Genomic DNA, 23856 nt, shown 5'->3' with positions numbered 1-23856 from the left:
ACCAAATATACTTCTTATAATACCCCATGCAGTTATTTGATATTTGGAATTTGAAAATACCAAACCTGGGGGTATGGTTGTGGCTCAGTTGTAAAACCCTTGCCTAGCATGTGTGAGGCACATAAAAATAAATAAATAAAATAAAGGTATTGTGTCCATCTATTTTAAAAAGAAAATACCAAACCTTCCACAAATTAGTCACATGAGGGAATGAGTAGTCATGAGTAAAGAGTCATAACACACAACTTAATAATGCAAAGAATGACCTGATGATATCAGGATCCTGATTTCAACAAACTTTATACTTTTAAGCCAACCAAATAAATGTGAACAATAATCAATTATTAGATAATACTAAAGAGTCATCAATTTTGTTGTATGTTAAAACCGTTTTATTTTTTAAAACAGAAACCCACTAACTCTTTATAACTAAAAATAATGTCTGAATTGTGCTTAAAACATCACTTTTAACCCTATGAAGCTAATGAAACAATATTGGCCACACTTGATAATTTTTAGAACTGGGTAATATTTACATGGGGCTCATACTATTCTCTCTAATGTTTATTTTAATTAATACAGAATATAGGTAAAAAGGCTAACTATAAATTAAAATGATTCTGTTTATTTTTAATATAGAATATATAGTAATGGACTGACTATAAATGGAAATGATAAGTACAAAGATTTCACTAGTCTATTCTCTGTAAAATTAAGGAGGACAATGTTTTGAACTATGCTCCTGTACTAAGACCCAACAGACCATGTTAAAACTTAAAATGGAGTTATTCAACAATAGAGTTCCAAGCAACCCAGGCAAAACCAATCAGAATTAGAGCAAAAATAACCACATTTTCCTAATAGGCCAATTTCATTTGGCATGGTAATGAAGTTTCCTCTGCCTTCACCATTGCCAAAAATAAAAAATAAAAATTACCTGAAGTAACATGATGTTAACTAATCAGTTATTTTTCTGTTGTTGTCTCGTAATCAAAAGCTCAGTCCATGTCCCCAATGCAAATCCAATAACAAGAACAGTTTGGAGTAAAAGAAAAAAGAAGGATTTCTACTTTGCTAACAAAGGAGAAACACAGGGGATTCCTATCCCAGAGGATGTGACTCTCCCTATTTGGGAAACAGGGTTTTTTTAAGAGGTGATTCAAAGGCCACATTCTACATGTTCTCTATTGGAGTTATAATTCACTTTTTAATTTGGGAGATAGTCATTTTTGAGATCTTCTGGTGCCATCCCCAAAGTCTGAATTACTATATTCCTGTGGTAGGTGTGCTCTAACAACTCTGCCTAGGATAGGGAAAAAGGTAACCCTGTTTCCTGTGAGATTAGAGAGGTGGAAAGATCAGCGAGGAGGAGGGAGAGAGGAAGAGAAAGAAGAATGTTCTTTTAAAAATAAGTTGAGTGGCAGAGCAGCAAGGACTACATTCAAAGCATAAAGTGGGCCACTGTTACATTTCCCCACCATCAATTTCTGCATGCCATATCTATGGGGAAAAAATGAGCAATGACATCTCCAAGTTGCTTCCTGCTAAGCGGGGGGTGAAGTTGTGGGGGAAGTAACCTGAAGTCCTTTTCCTCTATCAGGTGGGAAATGAACAGTTAAATTCAGCATCAGGACAATCCAGAGGTCCATGGTGGCAGCTGGTGGGTAACTGGACAAGGCACACATAGGGCAGGGATTATATAAGACAACAACAAACAAAAGAGCAAAACATTATCTTTTTTTGTAAATAATTACACAAAAGGAATTAGTATTTCAGCCCATCTCTGAAAACAGAAATTCATAATCATTGGTGGTGTGGTGTGCTCTAGGACAAAGTTTATCTATGTAGGAGGTTAGGAAGATTTGTAGGTCTATGAGATCAGGCTCAAATTGACTGAGGACAAACTTGTGACTCTGGAGTCCTTTGTGATCATTATTATTAGGCATTCAGACACAAGAACACTTGCTTTATAGCCTCCAGCTTTACTTGCTTTTGGTAGGGCTAACACAAGTGTACATCTTAAGTTACATTTTTACAAAAAAAAAAAAACATTGTCTTTCCTTGTAAATGTTCATATATGGCTATGCTTTGGTTATACTCTCCTACCAGGTGTTTAAGACCAAGTTGGTCAAAATTGATCTTGTTCCTGTCTACTGTTAAGAGTCAGCTGGGATTCCTCAGAGACCACCCTTAGGAACATTTGAAAAGCCTCTTGGATCCTTTAGCCTTCCTCTACCAGTCATGCCATCTGCAGGATGAGTCAGAGTCTTGCCAACCACACATGGCTTCCTTTGGAAGCATCAGAGGCATCTCCCTCTTCAATGACCCTCCTCTCTGCAGAATGTACACTGGTTAGCTGCCTGTTCTCTAGGGTCCTCCAGCTTCCCCTGATAAGGAGGTCAGATGACTCACCAGCATTAAAGGATACTTTAGAGGGGTCCTGTCATTCTATGGGTCCTGGCTGACCTTTGAGGGGAAGGACCAAAATACTGGCTGCTCTTTCCTTGGCCCTTTTATTTTCTTGACTTTGTTCTCCACATTTTTGGCTTTAAACATCCAGCAGACTAGTTTCACCAGTCTTAAAGTGGGGGTAATGGGTTATAACCTCAGTATCTATAATTTTAGTCATCCCTTTCTTTTAATTGGGGTCAGTATTGGTACTAGAAGTAGTATTATATCCTATTTGTCCTATAGATGATGGCTTATTATCTCAAATTAATTCAGGTTGTTCTGTTAGAAGTAGTACTTCTGCAAAACACTAACAGGTAATAGTTATAAAGCTTTAAAAGGAAAATACAAATCGAACACTAATGTTTCTTTGGGGTCTGTTTAGCCTCTAAAAAAACCTATATATTTTCCATCTCAATTACATATACATATTACTTTTAAAAAAACTCTTGTAAACCTAAATACCTTTTACAATTTACCCAAAATTTTACTTAAGTTTTGTATTATATACCATTTACTTTGAGATCACAGTAATCTTTAAAGGAAAATATATATGTATCTTTTGAACACAACTTTAGATAAGCTTAATTCTAGCCTACTTCAGAGCCATCCTAACATGAAAAAGAATAAGAGGCAGAGCCTTAACTCAGCTAAGGCTGGTCTCTTGTCAAATCTTGAAATGTGTATTATTTCTGAATCTGATCTTTACCCTCCCCACTTTTAAAATATCATTCTATGAAGTTATCATGTCTTATTTCCTGAGTCTATCTGGATATCAGTTAACAAAATACAATATTACATCTGAAACATAATCAAACAGAGAGACTAAGAGAACTCTTAACTTCCCTTTCATGGAAAAGGTAGCAGAATGTTCTCATGTTCCACCATGTCAACCTTTGAACAAATCAGGATCCTCTTATTATCTTCCAAAAGTACATTTAAAGTCCCATTCCAGTGTTAAGAGTAACACAAACTTTTATTTGTAAATATTGATGATAGGTTACCTTATCCAAATAGAAAACATTAAATGACATAAATAAATGCAAGCCAAATTAGTTATTTCCATATAAATCTGAAGGAGATTATTACTACAAACAATTTTGATTTGGAGAACAACAATTTGGTAAATTTTTTTCAACTTTATATTTTAAAAGGCTTGTATACTTGAAGAACATGAATACATCTAATATACAAAGAGGCCAGAAATGGTTAGCATCACAATTACACAGATGTACTTATATTAACTAATTTTAACTTTTAAAGTAAAATTTAGAATTCATAGCTTATGGTAACAATAATCACAGGTCTGCATGGATTAGCAGTACCAGAAAAAGTAAAAGGATAGCCTTAAATCTCTTATATATTTGAGAAACAGTGTTAATGATCAGAAATAGATTTAGTCAAAGCAAACAGATACTTATATCTTAATAGGTCTTCAAATGGCAGTGTGGCCCTTCTACATCAGATACAACGTATAAAGAGCACTTATTGGTTACCTTGCCAGCAAACAGCTTATTTTAGAAACTTTTACACTTAGACAAGGCTCAGACAAATATAGTTCTCAGATGTACACATATATCTAGTCATATATACTTAGGTTATTGATTATATGCTTATAACCTAAAATAATAGTGGTTTATTTAACCAGTTACAAAGTCATCATTTAAAAGACTTTAAAACAGGTACAAATCATAATTCCTTTAAGACTATCTTTACCTAAGAGAAAGGAAAGTTTCAGACTTTGCTTCATATCAGTACTTTAAAATTTGAATAACTTTGTTCTAACTATAACCAATGTAAATAATCCAAACTTTTGAGATTTACCTTCCACACACCTTCTGCAACTTAAGACATTCTACAACTTGTTTACTTTCCTAATTTTGGCTTCTCTTTCATCTTAGACTTTAGAAGAATCTTACTTTACCATACAAAAATACTTCATCCAGAAACATTTCTTTTACCCTCTAATTTTCCGAAATAAAATATATTTCCATACCTACAACTTTCTTATATCTCTTTTCTAGTCTCAGACCCTTTCTTAAATTCATATTCTGAAACAATCCTTATGAATGTTATCTGTACATTTAATTTACATAACAAATTTCATCTCAGAAGAGGGTCAAACAATCTGGCATATACAAAAATTGTGCCTTTTTTCTCCCAGGTTGCATTCAAGGGGTTGGAGAACAGGATAATTTGAGCCTCATCTGCATTCCTTATCATTAAACAATGTCATCAACTTTAAGTGAGTTAAACATAAAGTGACTCTAGGTATACTCTCACATGTACCCAGAACCTTCTTTGGGTCTTACACAGGCATATTGATATTCAATAGAAGAGACCCTTTCCATCTTTTTTTTTAAGCTTTCTTGAAAATCCCTTTGCAGAAGCTGCCAACAAAACAGAGGTTGGCTTGTTTGCTTTTTTTTTTTTTTTTTTCCTTTTCTGGGTGCAGTTGTTTGTCCTGCCAGTCGCCCCAGGAATTTTTTTTTTAATTCTAATTTATCATATATGACAGCAGAATGCATTGAAATTCATATTACATATATAGAGCACAATTTTTCATATCTCTGCTTGTATGCCAAATATACTCACACCATTCATGTCTTTTTCGTACATCTTTTTTTACCCCTTTACCCCCTCCCTCCCCCTCCTTCCCCTTTTCCCTCTCTACAGTTCATCTAATCCTCCCATGCTCCCCCTCCCAACCCCACTATGAATCAGCCTCTTTATATCAGAGAAAACATTTGGTATTTGGTTTTGGGGGATTGGCTAACTTCACTTAGCATTATATTCTCCAACTTCATCCATCTACCTGCAAACGCCATGATTTTATTCTCTTTCATTGCTGAGTAATATTCCATTGTGTATATATGCCACATTTTCTTTATCCATTCATCTACTGAAGGGCATCTAGGCTGGTTCCACAGTTTGGCGATTGTGAATTGTGCTGCAATAAACACTGATGTGGCTGTGTCCCTGTAACGTGCTGTTTTTAAGTCATTTGGGTATAGACCGAGGAATGGGATAGCTGGGTCAAAAGGTGGTTCCATTCCCAGTTTTCCAAGGAATCTCCATACTGCTTTCCATATTGGCAGAGAAAACATTTGGTATTTGGTTTTTGCAGTCCCACCAGCAATGTATGAGTGTGTATCCAGGCATTTAATTTGATGGGATACTGTTATAGCAAGAATTACTCTGCCCCAGTGATGGATATCTCCTGGTCAAGGGGGGTGTCCTGTCAGATCTTAACAGAGGAGACTATTCTGGTCCCTGAGTCATAAACTAACAATGTTGGAACTTACTGCCTCATTATTTGTGGCCAGCAGCCTCCATCCCCCATGGGCAAAAGGGGCTAGAAGGCAGGTAGAGGCCAGGTTCTCATTGCCCATTTTTCTAAAGCTCGGACAGTTTCCTGGGATTTTTTTCCCCGCCCAGGGCTGGTGTCCTTCACCCACAGTGAGATTATCTGCAGCTGCCTGGAGCCAAGCTGAGAAATAGTACTAGAAGTGCCAGAACTGGATTGAAGGATTTAAAATTTTTTTTAACACTTTCTTCTGGAGTTCTGCTATCCTTGCAGATCAGAAGAAGTGCCTTTTTGCACCTTCAACTTAGTTTCTGACTATTCAGACTCCTTATCATGCAAGTGCATAAATGCCTGTATAGAGATCTCTTCAACAAATGGAGTTGGCCTGTCAGAAGATAATTTACTTCTGACAGGCCAACTCCATTTGTATGATTGCATAATAATCCAGAAAACCATTCAAAGGCAGATTGTTTACAATAAATCATCTTTCTCTTAGACAGGTTTATATCTATAGATGGCCCACCTAGCCAAGATCTTTCTTCCCAAGAGGCTACTAGTAAGATGGACATAGCATGGCCCATGTTTTAAAGGGCCAGTAACAGATAACAAACAGAGACAAACAAGAGAGGATCCCAAAAACCATGGCTGACAGACAGGAACCTTTAAAACAGACAGACCTGAAAATACAAATCTCTTCCACTTTACCTCTGACAAACTCCAACTGCAAGACTGTACAAAAAAGAAACACAGAAACAGACAACCAGGAAAGATCTCAAAAACCAAGGCTAACAGGCAGAAACCTTTTTTAAAAAAATTTTTAAAAAAAACAGCTCTTTCCCAACATCAACATATAACTTTCCCAAGATCAACATATAAAGTATTTCTGGTAAAGTCTGACGTCTGCCTTGGGTTTAGCTTCTTAGCCTTAAGGTCTTTAAATTTCAAAAACAGATTCTTTGAAAATTTCTAATAAAACAAATTTAGGAGTTTGTAGGGTTATTCTGGCTACAACTGCTCAAATATGGACATACTATGATTCATTATAATTCATTTTAATGTGCTTCACAGATACTGTTATTTTATAAGTTAAAGATTCATGGCAACCAGAAAGTTTATCAGTATTATTTTCTCTCTAACTTCCCAGACATTTTTATATTTTTATTTTGAGAATTTCTCATTATATTACCCAGGCTGGTCTCAAACTTAGAATCCTCCTGCTTCAGCCTCACAAATTGCTGGATTATAGGTGTGTGCCCCACACCTGGCTCAGTACTTTTTTTCTAATGGTATATGCTTACTTCATGTCCCTGTGTCACATTTTGACAATTTTCGGTATTATTTCAAGCTTTTCCATAATTATATGTCACAGTGATTTGTGATCAGTCATCTTGGATGTTAACTATTTTAACTCTTGGGGAACCATGAACCATGCCCATGTAAGACAGAGAATTGAATCAGTAAATGTTGTAACTGCTGCATCAACTGGCCATTCTCTATATGGCTCCCTCTCCTCAGGACTCCCTGTTCCTTGAAACAAACAACAATAACAACAAAATGTCAAAAAGAAGCCAATTAATATCCCCTACAATAGTGCCTATGTGTTTAGTGAAACAACTGCACATCTCCAGGATATAAAAATAACTCAAAAAACTTAACACCAAAACATAAATAACCCAATCAATAAATGAGCAAAGGAACTGAACAGGCACTTCACAGAAAAAATACAAATGGTCAACAAATATATGGGAAAAAAAAATGTTCAACATCTCACTTTAAATCAAAAGCTAAAACTGATTAAGCTTAGTGAGAATGGCACACGGAAAGCTAAGATAGGCCAAAAGCTATGGCTCTTAAGCCATTCAAGTTGTGAATGCAAAGGAAAAAAATTCAGAGGAAATTAAGAGCATCACTCCAGTGAAAACAGGAATGATAAGGGAAACAGCCTGATATGGAGAAAGTTTTAGAGGTCTGAATCAAACCAGCCACAACAATCTCTTAAGCCTAATCAAGAGCAAAAGGCCTAACCCACTTTAATTTTATGAAGTTAAAAAGGAAAAAAAGCTGCAGAAGAAAGCAGACAGAGAAGGGTTCATGAGGTTTAAGAAGAGGAGTTGTCTCCATGACACCCAAGTCCCAGGAAAAGCACCAAGTGCTGATAGAAAAGCTGCAGCCAGTTACGCAGAGTATCCAGCTCAGACAACTGGTGAAAGAGGCTGCTCTGAACAACAGATTTCCAAAGTAGATGGAACAGCCTCAGGTTAGAAGAAGATACCACTAGGTCTTCATAGCCAGAGAGAAGTCAAAGACTAGCTTCAAAGGATAGGCTGACTCCTTGGTAGGGGCTGATGCAACCGGTGACCTGAGTTGAAGCCAATGCTCCCTTACCACTCTGGCCATCCTGGGCCCCAAGGGAATGCTTGCTTGCCACTCTGCCTGTGCTCTGGGAATGGACCACAAAGCCTGGGTGAGAGCACATATGTGTGCAGCATGGTTTACTGAGTCTATCAAGCTGACAGGTGAGAACTACTGCTCAGAAAAAAAGATTCCTTCCAAAATATAACTGCTCATTGATGACACACCTGGTCACCCAAGGGATCTGATGGAGATGTGCAATGAGATTAATGCTGTTTTTGTGGTTGCTAACATAGCATCCTTTCCGTGGTCATTGGATCAAGGAGTAATTTTGATGTATTATCATTAGTATTATTATTATTATTATCAAAATGTATTATTTTGTAAGGCTCTAGCTGCCACAGGTATTCCTAGGATGGATTTGGGCAAAGTAAACTGAAAACCTTCTGGAAAGGATTCATCATCTAGATACTATTAATAACGTCTGTGATTCATGAGAGGAAGTAAAAATATCAATATTAACAAGAGTTTGGAAGAGGTTGATTCCAACAGTCATGGATGATCAAAGAAAGTAACTTTTTGAGATGGAGTCTACTGATGCAGATGCTCTGGACACTGTGAAATGATAACAAAGGATCTAGAATGTTACAAGAACTTAGATTATAAAAGCAGCAGCAGATTTGAGGGGATTGGCTCCAATTTTGAAAGATGTTCTCTATTATGGACAAAATGCTATCAGAGAACTCTTTCATGAAAGGAAGAATTGATTAATGCAGCAGATTTCATTCTGTCTTATTTTAAGAAATTGTCACAGTAATCCCAAGATGCAGCAGTCACTACCTGATCCAGCAGTAGCCATCAACAACACCAAGACAACTCTAACCACCAACAAAAAGATATGACTCCTGGTGACTCAGATGACCATGAGCATTTTTAAGTCTTTTTCATTAAGGCACTATTATGGTTTAGATGGGGGGTGTCCTTCAGAAGCTCATGTGTGAGATAACGCAAGAATATTTGGAAGTGAAATGATTAGGTTTTGAGAGCCTTATCCCAATCAGTGAATTAGGATTGACTGAGTGGTAACTGTGGCTGGAGGGTGGGTGTGGCTGGAGGAGGTGGGTCATTGAGGGAGGGCATGCCTTGGGGTGTATATTTTGTGAGCTGACCTTAGTGTCTCTCTCTGATTCCTGGCTCATGTCTTGAGCTGCTTCCCTCTGCAGTGATGATCTGCCTTACCTTGAGCCCTGAATAATTAATTAGGCCTACCATCTACAGATTAAGACCTCTGGAACCATGAGCCTCCAAATAAAGTTTTCCTCCTATACAACTGTTCTTGTCAGGTCTTTTAGTCACAGCAGAGAAAAAGCTGACTAAAACAGGCACATATATTATTTGTTAAACATGTTTTACATGCTAAATAGACTACAGTATGGTATAAATATACTATAAATACACAGATATGGCACTGGGACCAAAAAACTTGTAGCTAGTTTTACTGTGATACTAGCTTTACTACCATGACCTAGAATTTGCCTTATAATATCTCCAAGGTAAGTCTATTATCAGAAGACTAGACCCTATTTTGCAAACAAACCAGTCTTACTTTGATTATCTATGGTAAAATTGGGGTGATTATAGAGAAAAAAAATAGTATACCCAGTATTGAAATGTAGCCCTCTTCATTATTTGTAGTTTTATGATCTACCCATAGGATGACTGGATTCTGAATCCTTCTAGTTTGCTTTAATATTGACTATCACCAGCTAGCTGGGCTGGCGACCTGAGCCAGGTTCACAAGAGCTGGCTACATCAATAACTAAGAAAACAGCAAAGGAAGCACATAACACACAGAAATACCTTTTGTTTGCAGAAATCAGGGATGGCTCTTGACTTTAAGGGTCCATTGGAAAGAGAGAGTGCCACCTGAAAACCCTCTATTTATTGGGGAGAAAGACATTTGAGAAAGTTCAACCCAAATAAGGCAAGGGATTGGGTTTCAGGGGGCTGCTTGGTGATGTTTTGCAGTCAGCAGATTTGACTGACATCTTGGAAAGCCACACCAATCTCAGGTGCTGTGTGGGATCAAAGGCAGAGTGAGCAAAAAGGACACATACATCGCACAGCCCAGTCAGAGTAGCAATGTCAGTCCAGTCCCCTCGTGCTCAAATGTTCATGGCTCACACACATAGCCCACAGCTGGCTCACAACATCTGACTACAACTCTCCAACCAAGAACAAAAACTCATTGGTTCCTGAAGCTCTAAACACTGAAGCTGCATGGCTTGATATAAATTCCAAGTGACAAATTCTATGTTTGATGTATGGACCACACAGCGTTCACCAAAATATCTGATACCATAGCTGGCAACATTCAAAACTAGAAACCAGGACAAGAAGTTGCTGACTTCATGCTGTGGGCAGATTTTCCAGAGACCATCAGTATAAGACTCCCTATCATAATAAGACTCTTTCACTTGACCAGACAATGTTGTAGGTTAGAATTTCACAATCGGCAGCTTCTATGTGTAACCTGAAGTAGTGATGGCTGAGTCAAACACAAATCCTTACTGTCCTAGGAGATCATTTAGTCCATCTAGTGGTTAACTTCAGAATTTCTACCTACTGTCTAGACCAGTAAGAATCTGAGCAGATATTGCAATAGACAAATATTGGGTTTTGAACAGACCTAGCTGATGAACAGACTACTTGGTTAAAATAAATATACTCATCAACTGGCTCTTTTTTTAATTTTTTAAATATTTTTTATTTGTCAATGGACCTTTATTTTATTTATTTATATGCAGTGCTGAGAATCAAACCCAGGGCCTCACACATGCTAGGCAAGTTCTCTACCACTGAGCCACACTCCAGCCCTGACTCCTTGATTTTAGTTGGTCTGAATCAATGGAGACCTTAGTTAGGAAGCATGCTCCAAATCTTGGTATTAGCCTCCTGATAGCTGCGATAGTCCTCCTGGTGCGTGAATGAGGTGCTGACACTATAACCCTCGTTGCTCTGCCACTCCAACTTACTTTTAAAATAGAGATGCTTCAGTTTGGGGTTGTAGCTCAGTGGTAGAGCACTTGCCTCCCATGTGTGAGGCCCTGGGTTCAATCTTCAGCACCACATTACATTATAAAAATAAATAAATACAAATAAATATATTATGTTTGTGTCCATAAAGGGCGGGGGGGGGCGGGCTGGGGTTGTGGCTCTGCGGTAGAGCGCTCACCTAGCATGTGTGAGGCCCTGGGTTCGATCCTCAGCACCACATAAAAATAAATAAATAAAATAAAGGTATTGTGTCCAACTACAACTAAGAAAAAAAATTAAAAAAAAAAAAAAAAGAACATGTGTCTTCCTATTCCTCTCTCCCTGCTGTCCCTGAGACCACACCTACCATAGGAACAAAGTAATACAGACTTTGGGGATGGTACCAGAAGATCTCAGAAATAACTATCTCCCAAATTAACAAGTGAATTACAACTCCAGATAGAGAACCTGTGGAAGTAGCCTAAGAGTCACCTCTTTAAAAGCCCCCTGTTCCTGCTGATGGGGAGAATCACAGCCTCTGGGACAGGAGTCCCCTGTGTTTCTCCTTTGTTAACAAAGCAATAAATCTTCTTCCTTTTTCTCAAAACCATGTCATTATTAGATTGGCATTTGGGCAAGGTCTGAGGTTTTGGCAACAAGACCAAAATGATGGTAACTGAGAATAGTACTAATATCCTAAGTTTAACAAGCTAACTGTTAAATAAAAATTATAAGAAGCCAGTGTTTTGCACTAAGTTCCTGCACTAGCCCCAGAAGCCCAGGCTAACCATCAAAATAGAGTCACTCATACTAAAGTTCCGTATCACCAGGCTGATCAAACCAAACTCAAAAACTGCAAAAGCAAAAAAGGATTTGGGGGTCTTAGTGTTTTTGAAAGCTCAGTTCTTGTCCCCAATGCCAATCCAATAATGAGGACAGAGTTTGGAGAGAAAAAAAGAAAAAAAGTTGAATTACTTTGCTAACAAAGGAGAAACACAGGGGACTGCTATCCCAGAGGCTGTGGTTCTGCCCATCCAGGGAAATGGGATTTTTAAAGAGATGATTCAAAGACTGCATTCTCTGTTGTGTTCTCTGTTGGAGTTGTAATTCACTTGTTAATTTGGGATTAATCATTTCTGAGATTTTCTGGTACCATCCCTGAAATCAGTTCAACTATTTTTGTGGGGTGTGTGTGTGTTCAAAGACAGATAACTCTGCCTGGGATGGGGAAGAAAATTAATATTATTTCTCCTGAGATTAGGGAGTGAGAGAGATTAGGGAGGAGGAGGGAGAGAGAAAGAAATGCGTCCTTTTAAAAATAAGTCTCAGTAGCACAGCAGTGAGGGCGATATTCAAAGCATAACGTGGACCACTGTTACATTAGAAATTGCAATTAGAGATACAGGTTGTGATTGCTCTGAATCATTGTTTCAAGGAAGGCAGGAAAGTGGGAACTTCTAGTGGCTTTTGAATGTTGAGAAGGAACATGGGCCAGAATGTGTAAAAAGAACAGAAACCATAAAACAAAGAGTTCTATAATCTCTTTTTTAAATATTTATTTTGTAGTTGTAGTTGTACACAATACCTTTATTTTACTTATTTTTTTATTTGGTGCTGAGGATCGAATCCAGGGCCTCACGCCTCACAAGTGCTAGGCAAGCGCTCTAAGGCTGAGCCACAACTCCAACCCAGAGTTCTATAATCTCTTGACATGCATATTGACCCTATGGAGCTGAGTATAATTGTCCAGTCACTTAAGTCATTCCGGATGTCCACAGTCAAAGGGTAGAGATTGTTAGATAGTAGATAGCAATGAGCAGTGAAATGCAGGCAAGGTCACAGGTGTTCTTTACATTACTTTAGGGTCTGCGTTAAACTACTTCCAAAGTAAACAAGAAAGCAAAGTGTGGTAGTTACCTTGTAGAAAAGAAACAGAAGCAAAAGGAGCTAATTGGGAAATATGTCAAGAGAAAAGGATTAATGGGATAACTATTGTTAGGGTCTATTGATGTTGACATAAAGCTAGGAATTATGGCTAAAGGTGTCTTCATTTATCTGGGAAAGAAGATTCCTTTAGTAGCATGGGCGCACTAAGGTAACTTTTGACCAGCAACTGACCCCAGTGCCCACATTAACATGGGATTGACTTGTGGATGAAGCCCCCCTTAAAGAGGATGGCCACCGTGACAGTTCCAGAGAGGACCAACTGAGGTCAGAAACTCCACTGCTTGACATGAAGGAGGAACTGAATAACTGACTGGCAAAGAAGGTTGTCCCCAGGTCTGCTAAACATCAAACAGTAATAAAATTGGGGACAGCTTTATCTTCTATGTTGTTCTCTGCTTGGAGATGGACCACTCTCTCCCTTGAGTGTGCTTTTCTGTTTGAGTGTCACTTTTATTTTCACCTCACTTTCACTTCTCATAAAGTTCTCTTGCATGACTTTGATGTGTGACTTTAAATCTTTCTCAGAACACCAGAATGAGGTCTAGAGTTTCAACTCTCTGCTTTCCTGTGAAAAAGAGGACCAAGGTTCACATTCCAGATAGCAGCTGGAATACTGCACAAGTCCTGCTTCCATTAGTATTGCTTCCTACCACTCCATTTTTGAGAAGATTTTTCACTGTTGTTTCCGTTACAATTTTCCTCTTATTTTCATGGAAAAGAAATCAGGATGAGAGAGATGCATTACCTAAACAGGACAGTTTCAAATGGTATGATAATTGAGTTCCAATGCCTTAATCCTTAAGCAAAAACAGGTAACTTGAACTAACCTGAAAACCAATCTGTTATTCTTCTGTTTTCTTTAGCTCTTTCCAGCTATAAGACTAACCTCTGCTTAGATAATTGGAACAATATTTTTTAATTTTTTAGTTGTAGATTGACATAATACCTTTATTTATTTTTATGTGGTGCTGAGGATCAAACCCAGTGACTCACTTGTGCTAGGCAAGTGCTCTGCCACTGAGCCACAACCCCAAACAGGAACAATAATTTTATTTTAAAGCATTGCCTAATTCTAGAGTAGAAAACAAAACCAATTAGGATCTATAACTAGCTAGGCATAGTGGTACAGGCCTGTAATTCCAGCAACTTGGGAGACTAAGTCAGGACAATCATAATTTCAAAGTCAGCTTCTGCAACTTGTCTAAAAATTAAAAATAAGAATTAGGAATGTAGATCAGTTGTAAGGTATCCCAAGATTCACCTCCTAGTACCAAAAAAAAAAAAAATCTATAAATTGTATTTTTGTCATTTGAGAGTATTTTAAATTAATTTTTTCATTAAAAACAAAATGATAAAGGACAGGAAAAATATAGGAAATTAAGAGTGACACATGCAGGAACAAAGAAGTTAGTATGTGGTGACCATGATGAAAATATATGCCCAGCAGTAACAAATCAGTCATTTTGAGATATGAGAAATACCATCTTGAAGAAAGTTAATAAACACTGGAGAACAACCAGTTGAGGAAGAAAAACAGTGAATTCCATATCTTCTCTAAGTTGAAAGGCATTTTAAAGAAATTTATTACTGCTATGATTTCTTTGTATTTAAAAAAATAACATCCTTTCAGGTACCAACTGTTCTATCATCACCTATTCAAAATCACAAAGATATTTCCTATATTTTATTTTTATTTTTGGTGTGTGTGTTGCACAAGATCAAACTCAGGGCCTTTATGTGCTAAGCAAGAGCTCTACCACTAAGCTACATCCCCAGCCCCCAAAATATTTTGATTTGATAGTAATGTGATGGTTTTGATAGCATTTGCTTCACCTTGTAATTACAGGTGCTTTTTAAAAAATACTATCTGAAGTCTTCTGGAAAATAATATTCCTACAATCAGCCCCCCAAGAAAAATGGAGGGGCAGTGTGGCTCCAAAGGAAGGTAGAAAATTAGCCAAACACTGAACCTCTCCCAGTACATCCTTTCCCAGTAACAATGGGCCCTGAGGCAAAAAGCAAACTTTCATCCTTCCCAGGTTGCCCCCAGCATCTCCACCAAAAGCAAACATTTAGCCCTTCCCAACTCCAATGGGTCCTGAAGGAAGGAAGCAAATCCTGAAATGCTGGGCCCTGGACTCTTACCCATTCCCACTGCAGATGAGTCCTGGAAAACAAAAAAGCTATTAGTGAAGCTCTAGGTGACAATGGGTCCCAGAGGAAGGAAGATAAGCAGTGAACACTTGAGTTGTCACCCAGTGACAAGGAGCTCCAAACTTTTTAAACTGCCTTCCTGAGTTAAAATCTTAACCTGCACAACTAGGTCCCAGTCTGTCCAAACTGCACGCCTGCAGTCTCCAATGATCAAATTCATCCTCATTGTAAACTATAAAACCCATATTCCTTCTGTAAGGAGAAGGCATTTCCCCTGCCCTGAAAATGAGCCCTCAGGAGCCTGATCCACTGACTTGGCTGCAGAATAAATGAAAAGCTTGCTGTTGGGAGGTTTGCTTCCCATCTCATTTGTGAACCGTGCACTTACACTATCCTCGTTCCTAAACTCATCACTTGTTACTTCTTCTTGTTGATCACAGATTCCGCCTTAGGATTTTTTTCACATACTTGGAATCATACCTTGGATGAATAAGAGTTTTACTTTTTCTATTTTTTTTTTATTTTAACCTTTTTTGTCGACAGCAAAGCGCTCGCACTCTCACCCAGAACTAAAGGCAGGACAGACCGTATTCTGCCCCCAACACATCATAAGCCCCCTCCCCTTCAAAAATTCACTCCTCAAATTCACTGGCCACCTGCCCCACACCCACCCGAGGAGCAGTGACCCATACACACTAGGACCTCGGTGACCTGGCCACCCCTCCAAGATCCCGCGCAGATATTTACTGTCCCTTCACGCGCCCAGGGACAAAGACGGGAGTGGCGTCCCTAACCAGGGGCTGTCGGGTCAGAGGCGCCCAAGATGCCTCCAAAGGCTCATCTGGAGCCTCGTCCCCCCAGCTAAGAACACGCCAACTCTAGACCTGAGTCCCACCAGCGCTTCACGACACAAAGCCCCCTTCCCGCCCAAGCGCGGGGCCAGTCCTATCCCCGCCGCCCTCCTTTCCGAGAAGGAAGAACACTCGCGACAGAAGAAAGGCAGGAATCTCGCTTACCGGAGCGAATGACGTGAACGATGACGCGAACATCAGGAGCAGAAGACGCTGAGCACCGCCCATCAACCCCACAGAGACTCAGGGAGTTGGGCGTGGTCTGAGACCGCGACACCCAGAATCCTCCGCGGTGCGTCTCCTCCCTGGACTACACTACCCAGAGGCCTCCGCGCGGCCTCCGCCCCTTTCTACCCAGAATCCCCTGTAGCCCTCCGCTCCGCCTACTCTACCCTGGGTGCTGTCACTGAGGAGGTGGCTGCGAGACCCGGGGTCGTAGGTCCGATTGCGTCCTCTCCTAGACTGCGGTTCTGTACAGACGCTGGGAACATCTTATAAGATTGCCTTTTGACTTTGGTCATTTCTTTTGTTTTGTGTTTCTGGGGCAGATTGAACCCGGAGACACTCTACTTACTGAACTACGTCCTTTTGATTTTTTTTGAGAGAGGGTCTCGCTAAATTCCTGAAGTTCACCTTGAATTCCTCCCTAGTCGCTGCAGGAATGAGCCACCCCGCTCTGGCTGCTTTTTTCTTTTTTTCTTTTTCTTTTTTTTTTTTTTTTTTTGTATGTAGAACTTTTCATTTTTATGTAGCTTAATGTGGGATTTTTTGTTTTTGTTTTTGCCTTTTTTTGTTTTTTAACTAAGTGACCTTTTTGAGTCCTAGTTGGGAAATTTTACTCTCACACTGTTTCTTCTAGGTTTTGTGTTTTTTTCACATTTAAATCCCTCAATGGTTTTTTTATTCTTTCTAGGCATATAGTGTAAGTATAGATTCAATTTTAACTTCCACATTTTTATCAATTTTCTGAACTAATTAATTTTAACAACAGCCTTTTGCCCATTCATTTAAGTTTCCAGCCGTACAATAATACATTGTACTGCATTTACATTTTCATTTGGGTTAATTTCTTGATTTTTTTTTCTCTATTTGTCTAAGTAAGCATCAACACTACACTTGAGATAAAGGGGACTTCTTTTAGGACTAACCAGACCATATTCACATTGTTTTCAGGGTTTTTCTAGCCATACTTGCTGCTGTGTTATTCTATATGGGCCTCGTAATTACCCTGCCAGGTTTCAGGAAAAAAAAATTAAATTCATTGATATTTTTGTTGGAGTTCTATCTAAATTATAACATGGAAAATGACATTTCAACTAATATTGATACTTTCTACACAAAAACTTGTCTCTGATTCAGTATGATTTTGTGTATGTTAGGAGTAAAGAACAATAGCATCCTTAGAAGGGTTTAAAATACTATTAAAAAGTAATGATGTAATCACACAATATAAAATCCATGAGAAAAAAATCTAATGTGATCACGTAAATGTTCCCAAATATTTGGGATTTTATAAAAATAATCTGCAGATAGGACCAATTGTTTGTAAACTCCATCTGCTCTGGTATGGATCTGAAATGTTCCCAGAAGTTCATAGGGTTTGGTCCTCAATGCAGGAGTGTTCACAAGGGAGGCCTTTAAAGGTGATTAGGTGATGGAGTGCTGACCTCATCAGTAGATGGATGGGATGTGGGGGGGGGTGTTCAAAAATCATGCTCTTTCTGTTCCTGCTTCCCTGGCTGCCATAATATGAGCATCTTCATTTCCCAATAGGATCCTAGCTCTGATGTTCATCCTCACCACAGGCCCAGAAACAATGGAGCCAAATGACCTTTCCTCTTTTGGTTTTTCTCAGGTATTTTGTCATAGCAATGGAAACCTAATTAACATACCATCTGTGCCTAGAACAAGGAAGATAGAGAAGTTGAGTAAATAGATGTTGTGTTAGTCTGCTTTCTATTGTGGTGATCAAAATACAAGAAAACTTAGAGGCCAGGCATGGTGGTGGTGCACACTTGTCAAACCCAACAAATCAGGAGGCTGAAACAGGAGGATTGCAGGTTTGAGGCCAGCCTCAGCAACTTTGCAAGACCTTAAGCAACTAACTTAGCAAGATTCTGTCTCAACACACACAAAAAAAAATTAATTAAAAGGACTAGGGATATATCTCAGTGGTAAAGTGCCCCTGGATTCAATTCCTAACACCAAAAATAGAAAAACAAATTTAGGGAAGGGAAAGTTTATTTCATCTTGTGGTTTCAGAAACGTAGTCCATGGTGGGCTAAATCCATTGTTCTGGGCCCAAGATGAGGCAGAACATCATGGAAGAAGGGCATGGTGGACAGAAGCTGCTCAGGACATGGCAACAGGGAAGTAGAGAGGCAGGGGAAAGGGGCTACAGGGAAGATGAACCCTTCCAGGGAACAACCCCAGTGACCCACTGCCTCCAGCCATGCTCCGCCTGCCTACAGTTGGACAAGTCATTCCATCCAAACTAGGGTGGACCATTTAGGTTACAACTCTCGTGATCCAATCATTGTACCTCTGAATATTTCTGCATTCACACAGCGGTTTGAGAGACACCTCATATTCAAACCATAGCAGATGTTAAATGCTTTATGCATTACTCATCAGACTGCAGACTCTCATTGAAATCACTGAAGGAAAAATTTGTACCAGAAGAAAGTTAAGAATTTTCTATCCCCATCTCACCCTGAATTCTGAGCAAGAGGTGGCCAAAGTACTAAGAACGTGGCAAAGAGCTTTATCTGATTTGTAGGTTGATATCAATGGAAGCATTTTATGGACAGTAGTCTCCCTCATCCCAGGTTTCAATTTCCACCATTTCAGTTAGTTGAAGTGAACTGCAAGTCTGAAAATATTAAATAGAAAATTCCAGAAATAATTCATGAGTTTTAAATGGCATGCACTTCTAAGTAGTGTGATGAAACATCACACCATCCTACCTGGGATAGGAGGCATTCTTTTGTCCAGCACACTAAAATGTGTGTGTTACTCTCCCATTAATCACTTAGTAGCTGTCTCCACTATCAAATCATCTGTTGCAATATTGCAGGCCTTGTGTTCAACTAACCCTAATTTTATTTATCAATGGTCCCAAATCATAGAAGTAGTGATGTTGGCGATCCAGATGTGCCACCGAGAAGCCATAAAATGCTTCCTTTAAGGGAAGAGTTGGATGTTCTCAACAAGGTGGGGGGTGGGGAATCATATAATGAAGTTGGATTGGGGGAAGAAAACATGAGATATAAACATGATTCAGTAATGTCCAGTTTGTGGCACCCATTGAGGGTCTTGGAACAAATCCGCTGGGGTAAGGCAGGATTATGGTACTACTGGAATTGAATAAAAGTACAATCCATTAATGTCTTAGACAGCTAGGGGCCCTTGTATTAATTTTGTACTTTCCTCTACCTGAGTGCCAGCTGTCACACACATCATCAAGGAGGAAATCCCTCCCTGATCAACCACTATAATTGGTCCCCCAACTCTAAACCATCCTCCAACCTAATGAGATGATATACCTTATTCAAAATACTTATCCAAATGTGGAATTCTATTTTGAATAGGTATTGTTTTTTGTTTTTTGTTTTTTTTTTAACACAACCAGAAGCTAAAGAGTCCACAATGGCTGATTGCAGGCTAGAGAGCTGAAAGAACCAGTAGCTGTGCTGTCTAAGAAGAGATGAAGGCCAAAACAAAAGGGATCAATGGTGCTACCCTAGTCCAAGACTCTTCTGGAGAATCACTTGTCAGAATCCACTCCAGAAGAGTGAAGAAGCAAGAGTCCAATATCCTCAGATGATGGCAGCAGCAATCAAGAACTTGTTCAAGAAGAATTGAGCTTACATCTGCTGCTGCTTTCTTGTTCTACCAACCTTTTATTCCATCCAAGCCATCATCCTTTTGAACAGTGCTCCCCACGCTTAGGGATGGCCATGATCCTGCAGGGATTCCCACTATTGAGAGACCTCCCAACAGGTATGTAAATCTCCTTCCAGAGACTGGAAGGAGAGGTCCTAGGAAGGGCCTGGACTGGCCTGGTCCTCTATGGGACCTGGATTTTGGATGTGCCTCCCAACAATATTTCACTCAAGTTGGTGAGTTGGGTGGGTCTTGCTGAGAAAGAGCTCATCTCATGGAAAGAACTCATGCAAAAACTAAATGATCATTTATGACAGACTTAGAATTTTATTTCAATAGCCTTTTGGAAAACGAGTCAATTCTTCTCAAACTATGTGGACGGGAACACTGGTGTCTCCTTTATATGTGATTTGTAAACTTGTAAGTAACCTGTTTATGGAAATTTAAATGAAACAAGGTAAATACGTTTACTGCTAGATCTCCTAAAGCCTTTCATAGGATAAATTCACTGTGAATTCTAAATAAAGAAGACATGGTTTTTCCAATTGCATTCATATCCAATGGTGTAACGATATCCTGAAGAAATAAAGATCTATGATTCTTTAATGTTGCCTAACTCGGGGGGTAATGGCTATGCCATTCAGCACTGAGAGAAAAATTACCAAATGAGAGCTGTAGGGTTTCTCCCTCTGTTAGCTTTCTGTCACTGTGACCAAAACACCTGACAAGAACAACTTAGAGGAGGAAAAGTTTACTTGGGCTCACCATTTCAGAAATTCAGTCCATGTCAACCAACTCCACTGCTCCAGGCCCAAGATGAGGCAGAACATCATGACCGAAGGGTATGGTGGAGGAGATCTGCTCTGTTCCTGGCATCTAGGAAGCAGAGAGAGGGGTTAAAGGGTTTTAGGGAAGATCCAGGGCACCCCCCAAATGAGCCACCTCCTTCAATCATGACCCACATGCCTACAGTTAACCTCGAGTTAGTCCATTCAAACTAGGATGGACTGATTAGGTCACAGCTCTCATACTCATTTAACCCCTGGGTGTTCCTGCATTTACCCAGGAGCCTTTAGGGAACACCTCATATCCAAACCACAACACACCCCTAAATTAAAAGAGAGAGAGAGAGAGAGAGAGAGGGAGAATGACCTCAGAAGGAAGAAAGGAAGAGACCTCAGGATATAACAAATAGCACATTGGACTAGATGAGTTACAAATGAACAGGAAACCAGTGACATGATTCCTGCCATACTAAAGCCATTTCATCCACATACAAAAAATGAAAACACACACATCTTTATGTCTCTGCTCAACTGTGTATAAAAAGGCCACCACAGAGAGATCTGTGTAAAAAAAAAAAAAAAAAAGAAAAGAAAAAGAAAAAAGAAAAGAGCCAGGGCCAGGTATGGTGGTGCACACCTGTAATCCTAGTGACTCAGGAGGCTGAGGCAGAAGTATGGCAAGTTCAAGGCCAGCGTGGGAACTCAGAAAGACCCTGTCCCAAAATGAAAAGTAAAAAGGACCGGAGATACAACTCAGTGGTACAACGCCCCTGAGTTAAGTTCCCAGTCCTGAGGGAGTAGAATGTGAAGAGGTCACATAGAGAAAAGAGAAAGCAGACCTAAGCAATATGATTCTCACTCCATTCCCCCAACCATATGCCTGCTCACCTTCGGCCAAATTTATCTGTTGCATATATTGGAATTCTGAAAGGGTACTTTTAGAAGAAATGAATTTTTTTTTAATGAAAAGGAGAAAACACCACTTGAGACTAATGTCTTTGACGTAAGAGGAAGAAGTACAAGTCTCAGAATGGAGCAGGGTGGACAGGACAAGGACTCTCAGCTCTGGTCTCAATTATCCCTTCTCCCGGCTGCAGTTACATGGTAAGAACTGAGATAACACCCAGGGTGGTACCATGCTTTGAGATCTGCATTTGTATTTGCATAGAAAATAAACATCTGAGCCTGGCTTGGTGGTGTACTCCCACTGACACTGGGCTGACACTGAAACTGGGTTCTCTCACAGGAAAGGCAGAGAAATCAGCCTGCACAAGTAGACAAGAACTGCATCCTCGGGAAGAGTCCATGATGGGGCTGCGGACACAGGCTGAGAGCAGCTTGGGTGCTGTGTGTGTATGATGGTGAAATGGTTTCAGGAGGCAGATGACCAAGATAACTGCTCCAGCTCTGACTCACACAATCTCTTTAAGCAGAGAGTGACCAGACTGAGAAACAACCAGATGGCTACACATGTCCTTAGTGAATCCTCGCCCTCCCATGCTTTCTGCATGGTCTAAAAGCTCTATCCAGAGAGCTACCCTCATAGATAGTCTCCCCTGAATAAATCTTTGAACACCTACCAACCTGGAGCAATCTGCTTCTTTGGTCTGAACTTTACCTCTGCTGACAGAGGATGGTTCTCAGATGCATCCAGGGAGCTTTCTGAACACGGCATCACAAGCAGGATGCTGGGCACCTACTTCTGCTCCACTATATAGTGATTATGTCTGCAGCCTTCAATTAAATGACAACTCACGGGGAGTCAAGGGTAGACAGTACTCAGTTGTCAGCAGGAGATTCAGAATTACAGGAGAAGCCTAACTGCAGCTGCCATACCTAGGTAACTTTCTTTAAAGTTGTTGTTTTGATTTTGGTTTTGATTTTGGTACCAGGAACTGAACCCAGGGGTGCTTAACCACTGAACAACCTCCCTAACCCTTTTTTTTTAAATTTATTTTTAATTTTGAGACAGGGTCCTGCTAAATTGCTTAGGGCTTCACTAATTTGCTGAGGCTGGCTTTGGATTTACAGCCTCCTGAGTCTCTGGGATTATAGGTCTGCATCATGGTGTCCAGCTTTAATGTTGTTTTTCATATAAAGTTGTTTTCCAATTAACTTCTTAAGATTTTCTTGGAAGTTCCTGGGAGAGAGAGCAGGGGGGGTAAGCATCATGCACCTTCAAACTAGTATGAACCATTCCACCAGGCAGAAGACATCAGAGAGCAGGCTACATATATGATAAAGTTAACCTCATTTTAGTGCTAAAATCTTCAGCCAAGGAGGGCCAATGCCTCACTTCTGTAACATCAAACTATAGCATGTTGTTGAAATGCAGCTGAGCAAATGTACCCTCCTACCTGTGCACCTGTGTATGTGATCATGTTTCTACCACTTTGAATAAGCATTCTCTGTTCAGATGAATTTACCCACCTTACCTAAATTCAGGGGGTCATGGCTTTGAAATAGATTCCTCATGGTCTCCTTATTTGCTGCAAATAAACTTTTGTGCAATAGGCATTCTTGGTGTTTGCTTCCCACCAAGAGGCAAACTCAAGGAATCTTGTAACAAACTGTTAAGCGTGTGGTACCAAACATTCCCTTATGAGGTGGAAGCTCTGGTCATGCCTGATCATGACTGGTCATGTGGATTCAAGGGCTGTGTTTTGTAATAGAAACAGTCCTGGTCTTAGAAGGGAAAATCTTAGGTCCTGTTGGAGTTTGAGAACTTGTGGCCTTTCAAGAATTCTTCTTTTAGCATGAGAAGAAGATTAACATTAAACAGGGACGAGAGGTGGGAGAGAAAGGGAGAGAAAAGGGAAATTGCATGGAAATGGAAGGAGACCCTCATCGTTATACAAAATTACATATAAGAGGAGGTGAAGGGAAAGGGGGAAAAAAACAAGGGAGAGAAATGAAGTACAGTAGATGGGGTAGAGAGAGAAGATGGGAGGGGAGGGCAGGGGGGATAGTAGAGGATAGGAAAGGCAACAGACACTAGTATGGCAGTATGTAAAAACGTGGATGTGTAACCGATGTGATTCTGCAATCTGTATACGGGGGGAAAAATAGGAGTTCATAACCCACTTGAATC

At 39.7% G+C, this 23856-nt stretch overlaps 1 pseudogene; it reads right to left on the bottom strand.

Moving 5' to 3' along the window:
- Positions 1-23856, bottom strand: part of LOC143410571 (large ribosomal subunit protein mL45 pseudogene) — a 43000-nt pseudogene that overhangs the window by 11152 nt on the left and 7992 nt on the right.

The sequence above is a fragment of the Callospermophilus lateralis genome, chromosome 11, assembly GCF_048772815.1.
Source record: "Callospermophilus lateralis isolate mCalLat2 chromosome 11, mCalLat2.hap1, whole genome shotgun sequence".
NCBI classification, from domain to species: domain Eukaryota; kingdom Metazoa; phylum Chordata; class Mammalia; order Rodentia; family Sciuridae; genus Callospermophilus; species Callospermophilus lateralis.
The sequence above is the reverse complement of the archived record's forward strand: the minus strand, read 5'-3'. Positions and strand labels throughout refer to the sequence as shown.